Consider the following 13,030-nt stretch of genomic DNA (forward strand, 5'->3'; position numbering starts at 1 on the left):
ACCCTGATAGTGTAGTACAAATGCCACCACCTTCTCAACTTTTGGCAGCATTGCTACACTTGGCGCTTATGTTCCCTGAAGGAATTAAACATAAAATTGTGTGACTTACAGAAAATTGGTTTAAAAGTTTCGCAATGGTAAACTATCTTAGAATATTGATAATTTGAATAAAGCACAGTTATACACCCACAAATATGACCCTGTGGTCCAACCTGCTATTTTAACTGCAGGCATGAATGGAGTGGATGCAATGACTACTTCATTGCCAGGCCAAACCTGTTGGGAGCTCGTTCAAGGGCCAAAAAGAGGCAAGCTTTTTGTAAGGTTTCTTTGTGTGTCATAAGTGCTCATCTGGCCTTCACTAGGAGAAAGCTTCGGCCCTCCATTAGCCAAGGCTTCTTCTCTTCCCTCAACTGCACCATATTACCCCTTCACCACTTACCTGATTGCAAGAGACCATTCCCACAGGTGTGCAAGCTGCTCTTCTCTGCCAGCTTGGCAGTAAATTCCAGGTGGAGGTTAGGGGCCTGGATATGAAAATAAGGCTCAGCAGCTAAAATTTTCCAGGTCACAACTTGCAAGTTTCTTACTCGTTTAGATTCCTCCCAAGAACTTATAATGGCCCTCGATAAAAAACTGTGAAATAAAAACATGTTTCGTCTCAGTGGAAGGAAGCAAGTATAACTTGTCAGCTTAAAGAATGTGCCTCCTAGCCTCCGCCATAGGACCCATTGAGGCACTTATCATTACCTCCTCATGACCAGGAACGGCAGCTGCCTCATCTTATCCCCCCCCACTGACCTTCCTGCACAGTGCAACCGCTAGGTGGTAATCTTGCCAATCTCCTCCCAATCCGACTCTTCGCACCCCCGCCAGCACAGACCCTGAGGAATTTTCCAACAGATCAGCTATCACTGCTGCCCCTTTCCACTTCGTCCTCTAGTCTAGAGTACCCATTCAATTGTCAACAAGGTTCTTACCATCCATGAGCTCATTGTGGGTGACTACACCATCATGGACTTGACAAAAAACTAGCTGATGGGTACACCTCTCTTCTAAATAAGCCTCCCTGCCTAGCTATTCTTCCTCCACCTCTCCCATACTGGCCTGCATGGCGGGGTATGGCTCTTATCACAAAATCAGACCATGGTCTAAATTTCTCCTGTTTTGAGCATCGCTCGTCTCTCAATTAAATTTGCTCTCTACAGCCCACCCAGATAACAATCATCATGCTTTCTTTCCTCAGCCTCTCGCACCTCACTACTTTTCATTCAGTGGTTTCAATTGCCATCTTAAATTATCAGTCTCTCTCCTCCTGACTTTATTGCTATCCTCCCTTAATCTCTCTTTTCATAAAAATTCTCCAACTTACAGACAAGGCCTTGCTTGCCATCGCATATGAACTCACTATTCACTTGTTTATAGGGGAAACATCGCGGGGCTGGAGGAGTCAGGAAGCAGATCTGCTGAAGGCAGGGGTGTGGGTGAGCGACCTGGCTGAATTCCTGAGGCTGGAGAAGGTCAAGTTCGCTCTGCGGAGGTCGGTAGAGTGTTTCGCCTGGAGGTGGAAACCGTTCATTGATTTCTTCAAGGAGAATTGAGGACTCAGCAAAGGGGAAGAGGGGGTTTTGGTGGGGGAGTAAGGGGGTTAAAATGGGGAAGGCGGGACATGGTGGGGGCTGGTGTCAGAGGGGTTGGAGGTCAGTGGTTGTTGGTTGGGTTGATGTGTTTTCTTCTGATATTCTGTATTCTGTGTATGTATGTTAAATGCCTTGAATAAAAATATATTTTTTAAATTAAAAAGATTCCTACATGGCCTTGAACATCCCTATTTTGTAATATTTTATCTGCAGTCCAATTCTGGTCTTGAACATCTTGATTTATTTGCCCTATCTCTGCTGGCGGCTGTGTTTCAGCTGCCATAAACATCTCTTTATTTTCTTTCTTTAAAGTGTTCCTTAAAGCTTTCTTCTTTGACCTTCCTTTTGGTTATCAGTCCTAATATCGTGGGGTTTTTTGGGGGGATTTCCTTGAATTATTTTTTTTCCAATTAAGGGGCAATTTAGCGTGGCCAATCCACCTAACATGCACATCTTTGGGGGTTGTGGGGGTGAAACCCACGCAGACACGGGAGAATGTGCAAACTCCCCACGGACAGTGACCCAGAGCCAGGATTCGAACCCGGGTCCTCAGCGCCGTAGTCCCAGTGCTATCCACTGCACCACATGCTGCCCCCCTAATATTGTGTTTGATAAGACTCCTTTGAAACATCTTGGGTCATTTTGCTACAAACTACAAGATGGCGCCAGAGCATGGCTCTCCCCCACAGATCCTCTTTCTACATCTCTTATAACCGTACTAATCTTTTAAAACTTCATTTTAAACTAATACAATCTCTAACCATGCTATAATGTGTATTTATCGTATGACCTGTGTTTTTTTTCATGCATGGAACAAAATGCCTGGACTGTACACAGAACAATACTTTTCACTGTGCCTCAGTACGTGAGATAATAAATCTAAACCTAAATTAACAAAGAGATAAAAATACAACTTTTTATTGTTATTACGATCCACCTCATTCTTCAGCATCTATTTCATTTCAGAGCTTCCTATCACCAACAAACTTTTAAACGATGTTCTGTATAGCCAAGTTCCAATAGGGTAACCACTGTACATTTCCTTCTTGCCTGAAAACAACCATTTAACAATAGACTCCGCTTTCTGTTCCATAGCCAGTTTAATATCAACACTTCTCCTTTCCCTTTAATCCCATGGGCTTCATTTTTTTGCTAATAAGCCTATTAAATTAAACTGTTGTCAAATGCAGTTTGAAAATCCATGTACACATCAACCACACCAGTCTGAGCAACTCTTTCCTCTACTTCAAAGAACTATGGAATTCTTTGAAACTTCATTCCCCATTAACAATAAACGTCACTTTGAACAAGCCTAGAGTTTGCTTTCTTCCCAACACGAGTCACACTACTAAATTCCATAAGAAGTACATTAACTAGATAGGTTAATGAAGTTTAAAGCCAGAGTAAAAAGTAAATGTTATGTTATGCAGTTAAAAGCTATTAGTCAAACTCAACAGAGCGAATTAAGCACAAGGATGGTGTTAATGATTAAATATGAACTGCTTAATAACTTTTGGATTATAGAACTTCATTTGTAAAATACAGCTGAGCACACATTAAAATGCAAATAGAAAATGACCAAACTATTACAAGGCATGCAAAAAAGAATCCTGTGGTCACACAGATGTAAAACGCAGTACGGTACAAAGCAACATTTACTGCAACTGCGAAAATACATTCATTGCAATAAATATATTTTCTTTTAGGTTCCAACGTCACTGACATCTATGCCAGAGCAGCAAATGTAACAGGAAAACCTGCCTTATCAGGAATGCCAGTAACCTTTTCTCTGCATTTTCCTAGTCTGTACCAAGTGCAAAAATGTAATGGGAGAAGAAAACATATCGCTATTTTTACAGTACATCCCTGACAGTAATTAAAACAAGCTTGAAATAAGCTTGAAAGCAGTCGGCTTGGTAATTGTATTGAAACTTCCGACAGCAGATACTGAAAATGACAGTAAATAATCAAGGCAAATTGATAAAAAGAGATATATAAGACTGCTGGAGTTGCAGAACTACTTAAAAAAGGTTGTTATAAGTAATTGTGAAGTAGAAGTTGGATAAAGAAAAAGACAGGTATGAAGTGATTCTCACTGCAATACAACCTTTCCCGTATTGCCTTCCTTAGATGAATGTAATACACTAAAATTGCTTCTTCATATTTATCTGCTCTCAAACATGATTCTGTCAAAGAAAAGCTATAATGCTTCGTGCATTACTTACTCTGACGTACCTTCTCTTAAGGATCCTTTGCTTTTTGCTGCTGCACTGCAAACATTTATACTGGCCCTTTGCCATTCTTACTTCATTTTATTTCCTGCTGATTCTATTTCCCTACTATTCTACTCATGGCTTTCACTACCTGCTCTCAACTTTCAGTACCTTTTGCTTACTGGTTATGTCCAAGGTTTCTTGCATTCCTCCTGCATACATAGCTCTCGGCCCCAATCATTTCTCACTCCAGCTTTCAGAGAAAGAACCAGAAAACTGCCCTGAGATGGGGAAAATGCCAATCTCCCTTACAACGTACAAGCAGTCCACGACAAGAAAGAGCTGCTTCTACACCACAACAGCCTGGAATGCGCACCTAACAGCAGTATTTCTCCGTGTTGCTTTAAAAGTAAAAGCCAGCAAAATTCAAAGAAATCAAAGTATTATCTTTTAAAAGCATGAACACACAAAATAATATGGGACAGGCTAATGACAGATTTAGCAGCCAGAAATGGGCATCAATCAGGTCGTAAAAAATGTTTAAGACCACAACCCGTAAACCTGTCCAGCACTTCGCTCACTCCTCATTTGTCATGAAACAAGAAGGCAACACTATTTCAAGGAAAAGTCTAGAAAGGCCAAGAGAAGCACTAGGTGTTCTTACTGTTCCAATGACATTTAACGAACAGTAAGTTGCATGTATACAATGTCTTTAAGGTGAAAAATCACATAACCGCTTCATTACAGCAGGAAATAAAATGAAGTAAGAATGGCAAAGGGCCAGTATAAATGTCTGCAGTGCAGCAGCAAGAAGCAAAGGATCCTTAAGAGAAGGTACGCCAGAGTAAGTAATACACAAAGCATTATAGCTTTTCTTTGACAGAATCATGTTTGAAAGCAGATAAATATGTAGAAGTAATTTTAGTGTATAACATTCATACATCCAAGGAAGGCAATACGGGAAAGGTTGCATTGCAGTGAGAATCACTTCACACCTGTCTTTTTCATTATCAACTTAAGATGCATATCTTAATGCTGAGAATGAGGAGATATTAGGGGGAGGTGAACAAAACTTAGTCAAAGAAATGGATATTAACGGGATGGCGAGGTGGCAACGCAAAGGGGTTTGGGGAAGGAATTGCAGATTGAGAGTTCCAGGCAGCTGAAGAACAACAGGCCAGTGTCAGTGAACTGTTCTTTTTTTAAATCATCTTTATTGTCACAAGTAGGCTTACATTAACACTGCAATGAAGTTACTAGAAAAGACACTAGTTGCCACATTCCAGCACCTGTTCGGGTACAGAGAGGGAGAATTCAGAATGCCCAAATTAACTAACAACACATCTTTCGGGACTTGTGGGAGGAATACGGACTACCCGGAGGAAACCCACGCAGACACAGGGAGAATGTGCAGACTCCACACAGACAGTGATCCACGCCGGGAATCGAACGTGGGACCCTGGCGCTGTGAAGCAACAGTGCTAACCACTGTGCTACTGTGCCGCCCGCCCGTTCTATGGTTTGGGGAGGGGATTGCAAGACTGGAAAACGTTACATTGATAGGAAAAGGCAAGGCAATGAAAAGATTTAGACACAAGAATCAGAAGATAACAACTTTGACCATCCTATTGCAACTCACTAAAGCAGATATCAGACAAACAACCTGTCAAAAAATTATGAGTATTTCATTGCATGAGTTTGTAGAGGGAGACGTTATCAGGGGTCAGATGGTGAACTGCTCATCTCAAAGTGGCAAGTCCTGCCATGCTGACCACCACCGGGACAAATGAGCATTGTAATGTTGTGAGAACACTATTCAGTCCAAGATCCCCTTTAGGCCAAATTGACGTTGGGTAAATATCCTTGAATTCCACCCGTAACACTATTGAGTGAGCACAATTCCAAGAACTGCAGCAGTTCAAGGAGACGATCTACCCACCTTCTCAGGCCAAGCAAAGATGGTTATTCCATGTGCCCTTGCCAGCATCACATCCAAAGACCAAATAAAATAACACAGAACAGCACAGATTTATGTATCACTGCAGTAAATAGTCTGGAAGCTGGTCAACTATCCATTCCTCACTTTTCCACCAACCCTGGGCCTCTCCTACAAGTCAGGCAGAGTGCAATCAAGGAGGTCGGCACTGGATTGACACTCCCACAGTGAAGGAACAAGCTTTGCATTCAAAATTAGAGATCATGTAAAACTACATACAGCCATGACTGGAGTCTTATAGTCTGCAACATTTATCTGTGCTTATTTACAGTTATGTTTCACCAGGATCACCCACATTACCACAATTTTTATGGTTCAGTCTTTCAAGCCAGAAGCTTAAATATCTCATTAACCTTTAAAATGCATCGACTCCACAGCAAATTGTAATCATACATAAAATAATCCATAAACACGTCACGGCCATTTCCAAACTGAATGATCCATGAGAGGTAGTTGTTTGAAACTCCCAAACAAAAGTTTTTCTGGTTTAAGTGATTCGCTAAAGTTATTTGAGAGCCAAAAATAAAAGCCTATCTTCTGGAAAGCTAGACACACTGGAGCCGGATGACCATTTTAGATCTGCTGCAATCTTAACTTTATATTTAGATTAAACATGACATATTAACATACTTGTGCTCAAAGATCGGAATTTTCCAGCCCCCTGCGGTGATCTTCCTGCAGCAGAAGCGGCTCACCATTGGCTGCCGGCTGGATCTTCCATTTCCACCCAAGTCAATAGCGTTTAATCCCATCCCACCACCAGGGACCCCACACGGTGGTCAACTTCAGCGGGATAAGATCTCACTGGCAGGAACGCCCAGAAAATCTCGCCCAAGCTAATTCTGCTACTTTTGACTAATGACAGTACCACGGAATCTGTCGCAGTTAAGTTTGAGTATATTCTGCACTCCTTAAATAGAAATAAACAAATCCAATTAATGACGTCAACATAAATGAAATGGAAGTGCCAAAAAAACCATTCCAGGATGATATCAATTGCTGAGAATTTCATCAGATCTTCTCCCCCTTTGCTGCCATACCTTTTGCGCAAGTCCAGCGCAAATCTTATCCATCTGTATATACAGGATTCTGCCAAATTGATGTTAAAGTTAATGGCGCAGAGCCAGTGGTTCACAATAAAATTGCCGTTCAATAAATCCCAGTAAATTGAAAATGGACTACTGGCATAATTGTCAAAAAGAGTAACAGAATAGACCTAAGTGATTTGTGCATCTTGCCTTTACCTCAGAGCTGTGTAACATTATGCAAAGTACCAGAAGTAAGCTTAAAGCTTATCTATGTGATAATAACTGAGCAAGAAGCAAACAAGGATTCAGAAAGGCAAGATCTTTTTGGCCACCTTTCTTGACTTTTTAAAGAAAGTGACATCCCATGTAGACCGTGGAAACATGATGCTGTATACCATGACCTGCAAAAGGTATTTGACCAAATTCTGCACAAAAGGCTAATATGAAATGAAATGAAATGAAAATCGCTTATTGTCACAAGTAGGCTTCAAATGAAGTTACTGTGAAAAGCCCCTAGTTGCCACATCCCGGCGCCTGTTCGGGGAGGCTGGTACGGGAATCGATCCGTGCTGCTGGCCTGCCTTGGTCTGCTTTAAAAGCCAGCGATTTAGCCCAGTGTGCTAAACCAGCCCCTAAATATTTAGAACAATGGCTGGTCGAAGATAAAACTATAGAAAAACAAAAACAAAGCAATGGGTTTCTCGAGGGCTAGAATTGAAAAGCAGTAAAGTCATGTTAAACAAAGCCTTGGTTAGACTACACTTGGTGCACTGTGAATAGTTCTGCTCCCTGTTCAATTAAAATCATGTAGAGGGGCAGAAGATGGCTCAAATAAGATTTACAAATAGCAGAACAGATTGTTGGGAAGGATTGAACAAATTGGGGCTCGTTTCTTCAAAGCTTGTGAAGTGACCTGATAGAAGGCAAGATTTCAAAAATGACAAGCCATATGTCTGAATCCAAGGTGGTAAACAGAGCAAAATAAAGATTTCAACATGGTCTTATTGTTTCTAGTTTATTCTCAAATTGTTTCAATGTTTATGAGAAAAAGTATTATTCTGAGATCCTGCTCAGATTATAAAACTCTTATGGATTAAAAAAGTGATTTTGAAAACTGAAATTTCCAGAAGAATGTCATAATCTTGTAACTATAGTTATGTAGCCCCTCGTTACAAGGTGAAGAAATCATGTTCGTAACAAAAGTTTTTTCCATCAATTTCTTAATAAGTTATGTTGCTCTATTTATTTATCTCGGTGAACCGCAAGCCTTTCCCTTATATCGATCAAATGACCACACAACCAGTTAGTTAGGTCAAAAGATGGTTTATTTACATACACAAGAGTTATCTCAACATGCAAAAGAGCTACAGTTTTGAGTCCAGATGACCCTTTGTCAAATCCATCTTTATCCTAGGTTCAGTCATATTGTCTTTTTTTTCCTTCTCGCTTACTCCTTGGTTGATGAAAAGTTTTATTTATTTTTTCTTGGAAAAGTTGTATCTTTCCACTCTTTACATTTATACAGCAACCATCCTCTGCTACCACTGTTAGCCTGTTGAGTAGAGTCAAGAGATCTGCTCCTTTTCCTAAACACTTATTTTTCTTTGAACAAGCTCAGCACCAAACTCTATCATCGCATCACATGCTCCAAAGGCCACCTGTAGCCTCTTTACATATCAGTGCCAATTATTGGATCAATGAGATATCTAATTGGAATGTTTCTTCACCCATTCCTTAACATCCGTGCAACTGTCTATGCTGGCCATCAACGAAGACGAAATGCTGCACCTTGGCAAGGATTGGGTCCATTCGCAGTTGTGTGATGTGGTGAACAGCAGGGAGTCCATGAAGTCCATGACCTTGTCCGTTTGAGTGGGAGGCAAGGCCTCAGTTGGGAGGGGCAAGCGGCTCAGCGCACCTGCTATGTGGGTCCCCGGCCGATGCTCAAAAAGAGTACTCATATGCAGCAAGTAGTAGTGCCCAGTGCTGGATGCGTGTTGACACATTGGGCGGAATGGCTCTCTCCTCAGGAAAGAGGCCCAGTAGAGGCTTATAACCCGTACGATGTTAAAGTGGTGACTGCATACATACTGGTGGAATTTGTTTTACACCAAACACCACCGCCAGACCCTCTTTCTCAATCTGAGCGTACTTGCATTCGGCCGCAGTCAGTTTCCGGATGCAAAAGAGATCGGTCGTGCTCTACCATCCAACATCCGATGGGCCAAAAGGGCCACAATTTCGTAAAGTGACACATTTCAGATGACGACAAAATGCTTGCCTGAATCGTAGTACAGCAGCACGGCAGAGGATGACAGCCATCGCTTGATAAGTCGGAAAGCCAACTCATGGGCGGCACGGTAGTACAGTGGTTAGCACTGTTGCTGCACAGCTCCAGGGTCCAAGATTCGATTCCGGCTTGGCTCACTGTCTGTGCGGAGTCTGCACCTTCTCCCCGTGTCTGCGTGGCTTTCCTCTGGGTGCTCCGGTTTCCTCCCACAGTCCAAAGAAGTGCAGGTTAGGTGGATGGGCCGTGCTAAATTGCCCTTAGTGTCCAAAAAAAGGTTAGGTGGGATTACTGGGTTATGGGGATAGGATGGAGGAGTGGGTTTGGGTGGGGTGCTCCTTCAAAAGACTGGTGCAGACTCGATGGGCCGAATGGCCTCCTTCTGCACTGTAAATTCTATGATTCTATGAAAGCCGCCACCTGGGTCGTACCAGCCCCAGCCCTAGTGCTTCTTTAAGAGCAGATGTAGAGGAGCCAGTACAGCTGCAAGGTTTGGGACAAATTTCCCGAAATAGTTCACCAAGCCAAGAAATGAGCTGAATTCCATTGTATCCATTGGAGAGGGGGATAACTGAATGGCACCTACCTTTTCTGCCACTGGATCCAACCCATCGCTGTACACACAATAACCTAAATAGACCACCTCTTGGGCATAGAACACGCACTTTGCCCGATGCAGGCAGATGCCAAATTCCGAAAACCATGCACACAACAGGGGCCAACACTGTCCCCACGATTTGTAGTGGTTCTCCCGTGTATTTAGCCAAACGAGCCGCCGTGTCCGTCAAAGCCAAAGTCAGGACTTCCCATCGAAAGCGGTCAAAAGTGCACTGGGCCACCACAGACAAAGCCGCTCCAGTGTCCAACTCCATTTTCAGCATGTGGTCATTCACCTGAATGGGGTCACGAACAAGGGCCACGCGGGCACCGCCAGGCAATGCAATTGCATGGCATACTCTTTGCATCTTCCAAGTGAAAGTTCGTGTCTGGATCGTCCAAATAAAGCTCTTATCTCTGGACAGACGTTTACCCCAGCCGGGGCGCCTAGACCGCTGGACCCTCATTGCCCATGGTCGTGCTGGCGCCAGGGGCCGCACATCTCACATGGAGATTAATCACCCTCGCGGACTTCGGGGAGTGGTCCCATCACAGTGGATGGGCCTGTGCCCATGGGCTTGGTCCCCACCGTCTGTCAGGCGGGGTAGGGGTGCACCACGGGGGTGACCTCATCTCAGGGCGTTTACCTCCATGCCCTGTATTTCCTGGATCCCACGCTCTCTCAAGACAAGGAGATCTGTAGCACCTTTTGAAGATTCAGAGAAGGCTCGGCTAAGAGCCTCCATTGCGTCTCTGCATCTCCGATGCCGCAGATGTGGCGATCAAGCAACATCACGGATAATTAAGTCCTGTATTCACAAAATTCAGCGAATTTCTGAAATCAGGTCATGAACTCTGTGACCGACTCACCCGAGGCTTGCTCTGCCGTGTTAAATCGATACCGCTGGATGATTATGGGCTAAAATGCTGACCGACGAGCTCCACGAGCTGGTCGAAGGTACAGGTGTCTGGTACCGGCCAGTACATAAGCCTCCAGATAATCCCATAAGTATGGGCCCCACAAATGGTTAGCAAGATCACCATTTGGCACTCATCCTTCGCGCTAGTGTTGCCACAAAAATAATAGCTCATGCGCTTTGTATACCAGGCCCAAAATACGACATCGCCATCAAACGCATCCAGCCGTCCGACAATGGCATGGCAAAGAAACGCGGGCTCCGACTTACAGCATGAGCGTCAAGGAGTGGCTGAGCTGCAAGGCCTCAGTATCGACAGTTGACCAAGTTACTCCTCATCACCAGTTTTGTGTCTGCAAGAAGGAGGAGTTGACACTGAGTTGAGCGAAATAACAATAATTTATTTCAAGAGCCCTGGATACAGGGCACTTGGCGCTACGCAGCCAAGTGAGTGCCTGCCGATCCCTGACCGGTCAGCTTTATACCGGAAGTACTTTAAGTTGCTCCATCCCCTTAGCCAGGAAGCACATATTCTCCCAAGGATTCTGGGAATATGAGATCCCCAATGGCGTAATTATCATATAGGTACAGATTATGCCAAAGCCTTTAATCTCTGACATCATCATAGACAACCCAAAAGATTAACAAAGATGAGAACTCATGCAACCGGATGCATCATTTATGAGATCAGTCCTTTAGATTCCATGAAAATCCCAAAATACATCAAAACATTTAAGTTGACTAACACAGTCATTGCAATTCAACTATGTTTTTGAGCATTTGTAATGTTTTTTTAAAAAACACATTTGGCACATCAGACTTTTCCAATGAAAGGAAACTCCATCTTTTTAAATTGGAATGACTTTTGTTATCTAGGCATCCATGAGTCCTGCAGAAACCATGGTCTTTTTATTTAGTTGGTTGGTTACAGCATGAGAATGAAGTTATTCATCAGCCTTCTCAGCCTTGCCCCTCACCTGAGGTGTGGTGAACCTCAGGTTAAATCACCATCAGTCAGCTCTCCCCCTCAAAGGGGACTATAGCAATTTTACTTTACTCATCATGTGATATCCTCTATGATTTTGGACGTTTGAAGAATAAACATTCAACTAGATCATGGTTTGGGATATAGACTATCAAAAATAAGCAAACAGTAGTAATAATGTATGATTAATTACAGAGGTTTAGCAATCTCTCTACAGGGGGGAGAAAATAAACAGTTGCATTTGCTCTTTAAAATATCAATATGAAATGGACCTGGTTCAAGCTCCCTTGCATTCCACATGGTTCATGGTTTCTGAAGAAATCCTTTGTTTCAACAAAGATGACCTCATGGCTATGGCACAGCACAGTACTCAAAAACAATGCACAAAGGCATTTCTCCAAACATCAACCCCTTTTCATAAAATAAAAAAAAAATTGTATCCATTATCATTTGCAGGTACAGGTATTCCACATCCATGGCATGCAGATAAAGTCATCATGCATGAACAAAGGAACTGTATTTTCTATTATTTTCTGGGATGTAATGACTTATGAGCGGCTCTTTAGCTTGCTTAGCTTGATGTTCCTTTCAAGTACTGCACTGGTTAATCTCACTGCTCATGTGTGGCTAATAAAACTACTTCTCTTACCTTCCCCACAGTACACTAAAATTCCTTGATGGCTTGCTGGCTGTACTTCAGCATCTCTCCTCTCATCTCTTTCCTTCAAAGGGAGTGCAGATCTCAACAGTGTGTCAGCGATGTACACCCACTTCCCCTGCTTGTGCTTCACTTCCAAATGATATGTCTGCAAACAGACACTTCAGAACAGATAGAAGCGGTTTGCGAAAGGTGCTTTGAAGTGGCTTGTAGTCAAACTTACCATTACTTATTTTCTTTCTCCCAAACAGGTACTGATTAAAATGCTCACAAACAAGACCAATGACCAGGCACACTTTGTCAATCTTTGCATAGTGTACAATTTGCATTAACGCTCCATTGAAAACACAACTGGTCGGCCTTGCTGCATGATAGTTGCTCCAAGTCCTGTTTCGCTGGCATCACACTGCAGGGTGGCTTCACCATTGAGATAATAGTACCTCAGCACAGGTGTTATATCATCACTAATTGTTTGATTGAAGTGAAATCAGCTGCTTGCTCTGTGTCCCAATATAACTGAAGTTCTTTTGCAGTCAGTTTGCTTAAAAGTTTGCATTCTGATGACAAATTGTGCAAGAATTTTGTTAGGTAGTTCACAAATCCAACAAATCATTTTACTGCCTTTACATCTACTGATTGTTGTATAACTCAAATCTTATCAGGATCAAGGAAAAGGTCTTTTGCTTAGGTATATGATCTGTGTACTTGA

General features: G+C 42.7%; 1 protein-coding gene across 15 annotated transcripts in view; it reads right to left on the bottom strand.

The window, feature by feature from the left end:
* stk33 (serine/threonine kinase 33) overlaps positions 1-13,030 on the bottom strand; it is a 244,685-nt gene that overhangs the window by 118,363 nt on the left and 113,292 nt on the right. For 7 of the 15 annotated variants that reach the window (XM_072466452.1, XM_072466450.1, XM_072466459.1 and 4 more), the window contains one exon: positions 443-636. The exons of 5 other annotated variants lie outside the window; for them this stretch is intronic. The gene's annotated coding sequence lies outside the window, so the exon portion shown is untranslated. Of the gene's footprint in view, positions 1-442; positions 637-4,024; positions 4,145-5,792; positions 5,986-13,030 lie in introns of those variants that run through there. 3 more of the 15 variants (XM_072466461.1, XM_072466460.1, XM_072466463.1) reach the window with 3 other exon arrangements.

The sequence above is a fragment of the Scyliorhinus torazame genome, chromosome 10 (genome assembly GCF_047496885.1).
Source record: "Scyliorhinus torazame isolate Kashiwa2021f chromosome 10, sScyTor2.1, whole genome shotgun sequence".
Lineage (NCBI taxonomy): Eukaryota > Metazoa > Chordata > Chondrichthyes > Carcharhiniformes > Scyliorhinidae > Scyliorhinus > Scyliorhinus torazame.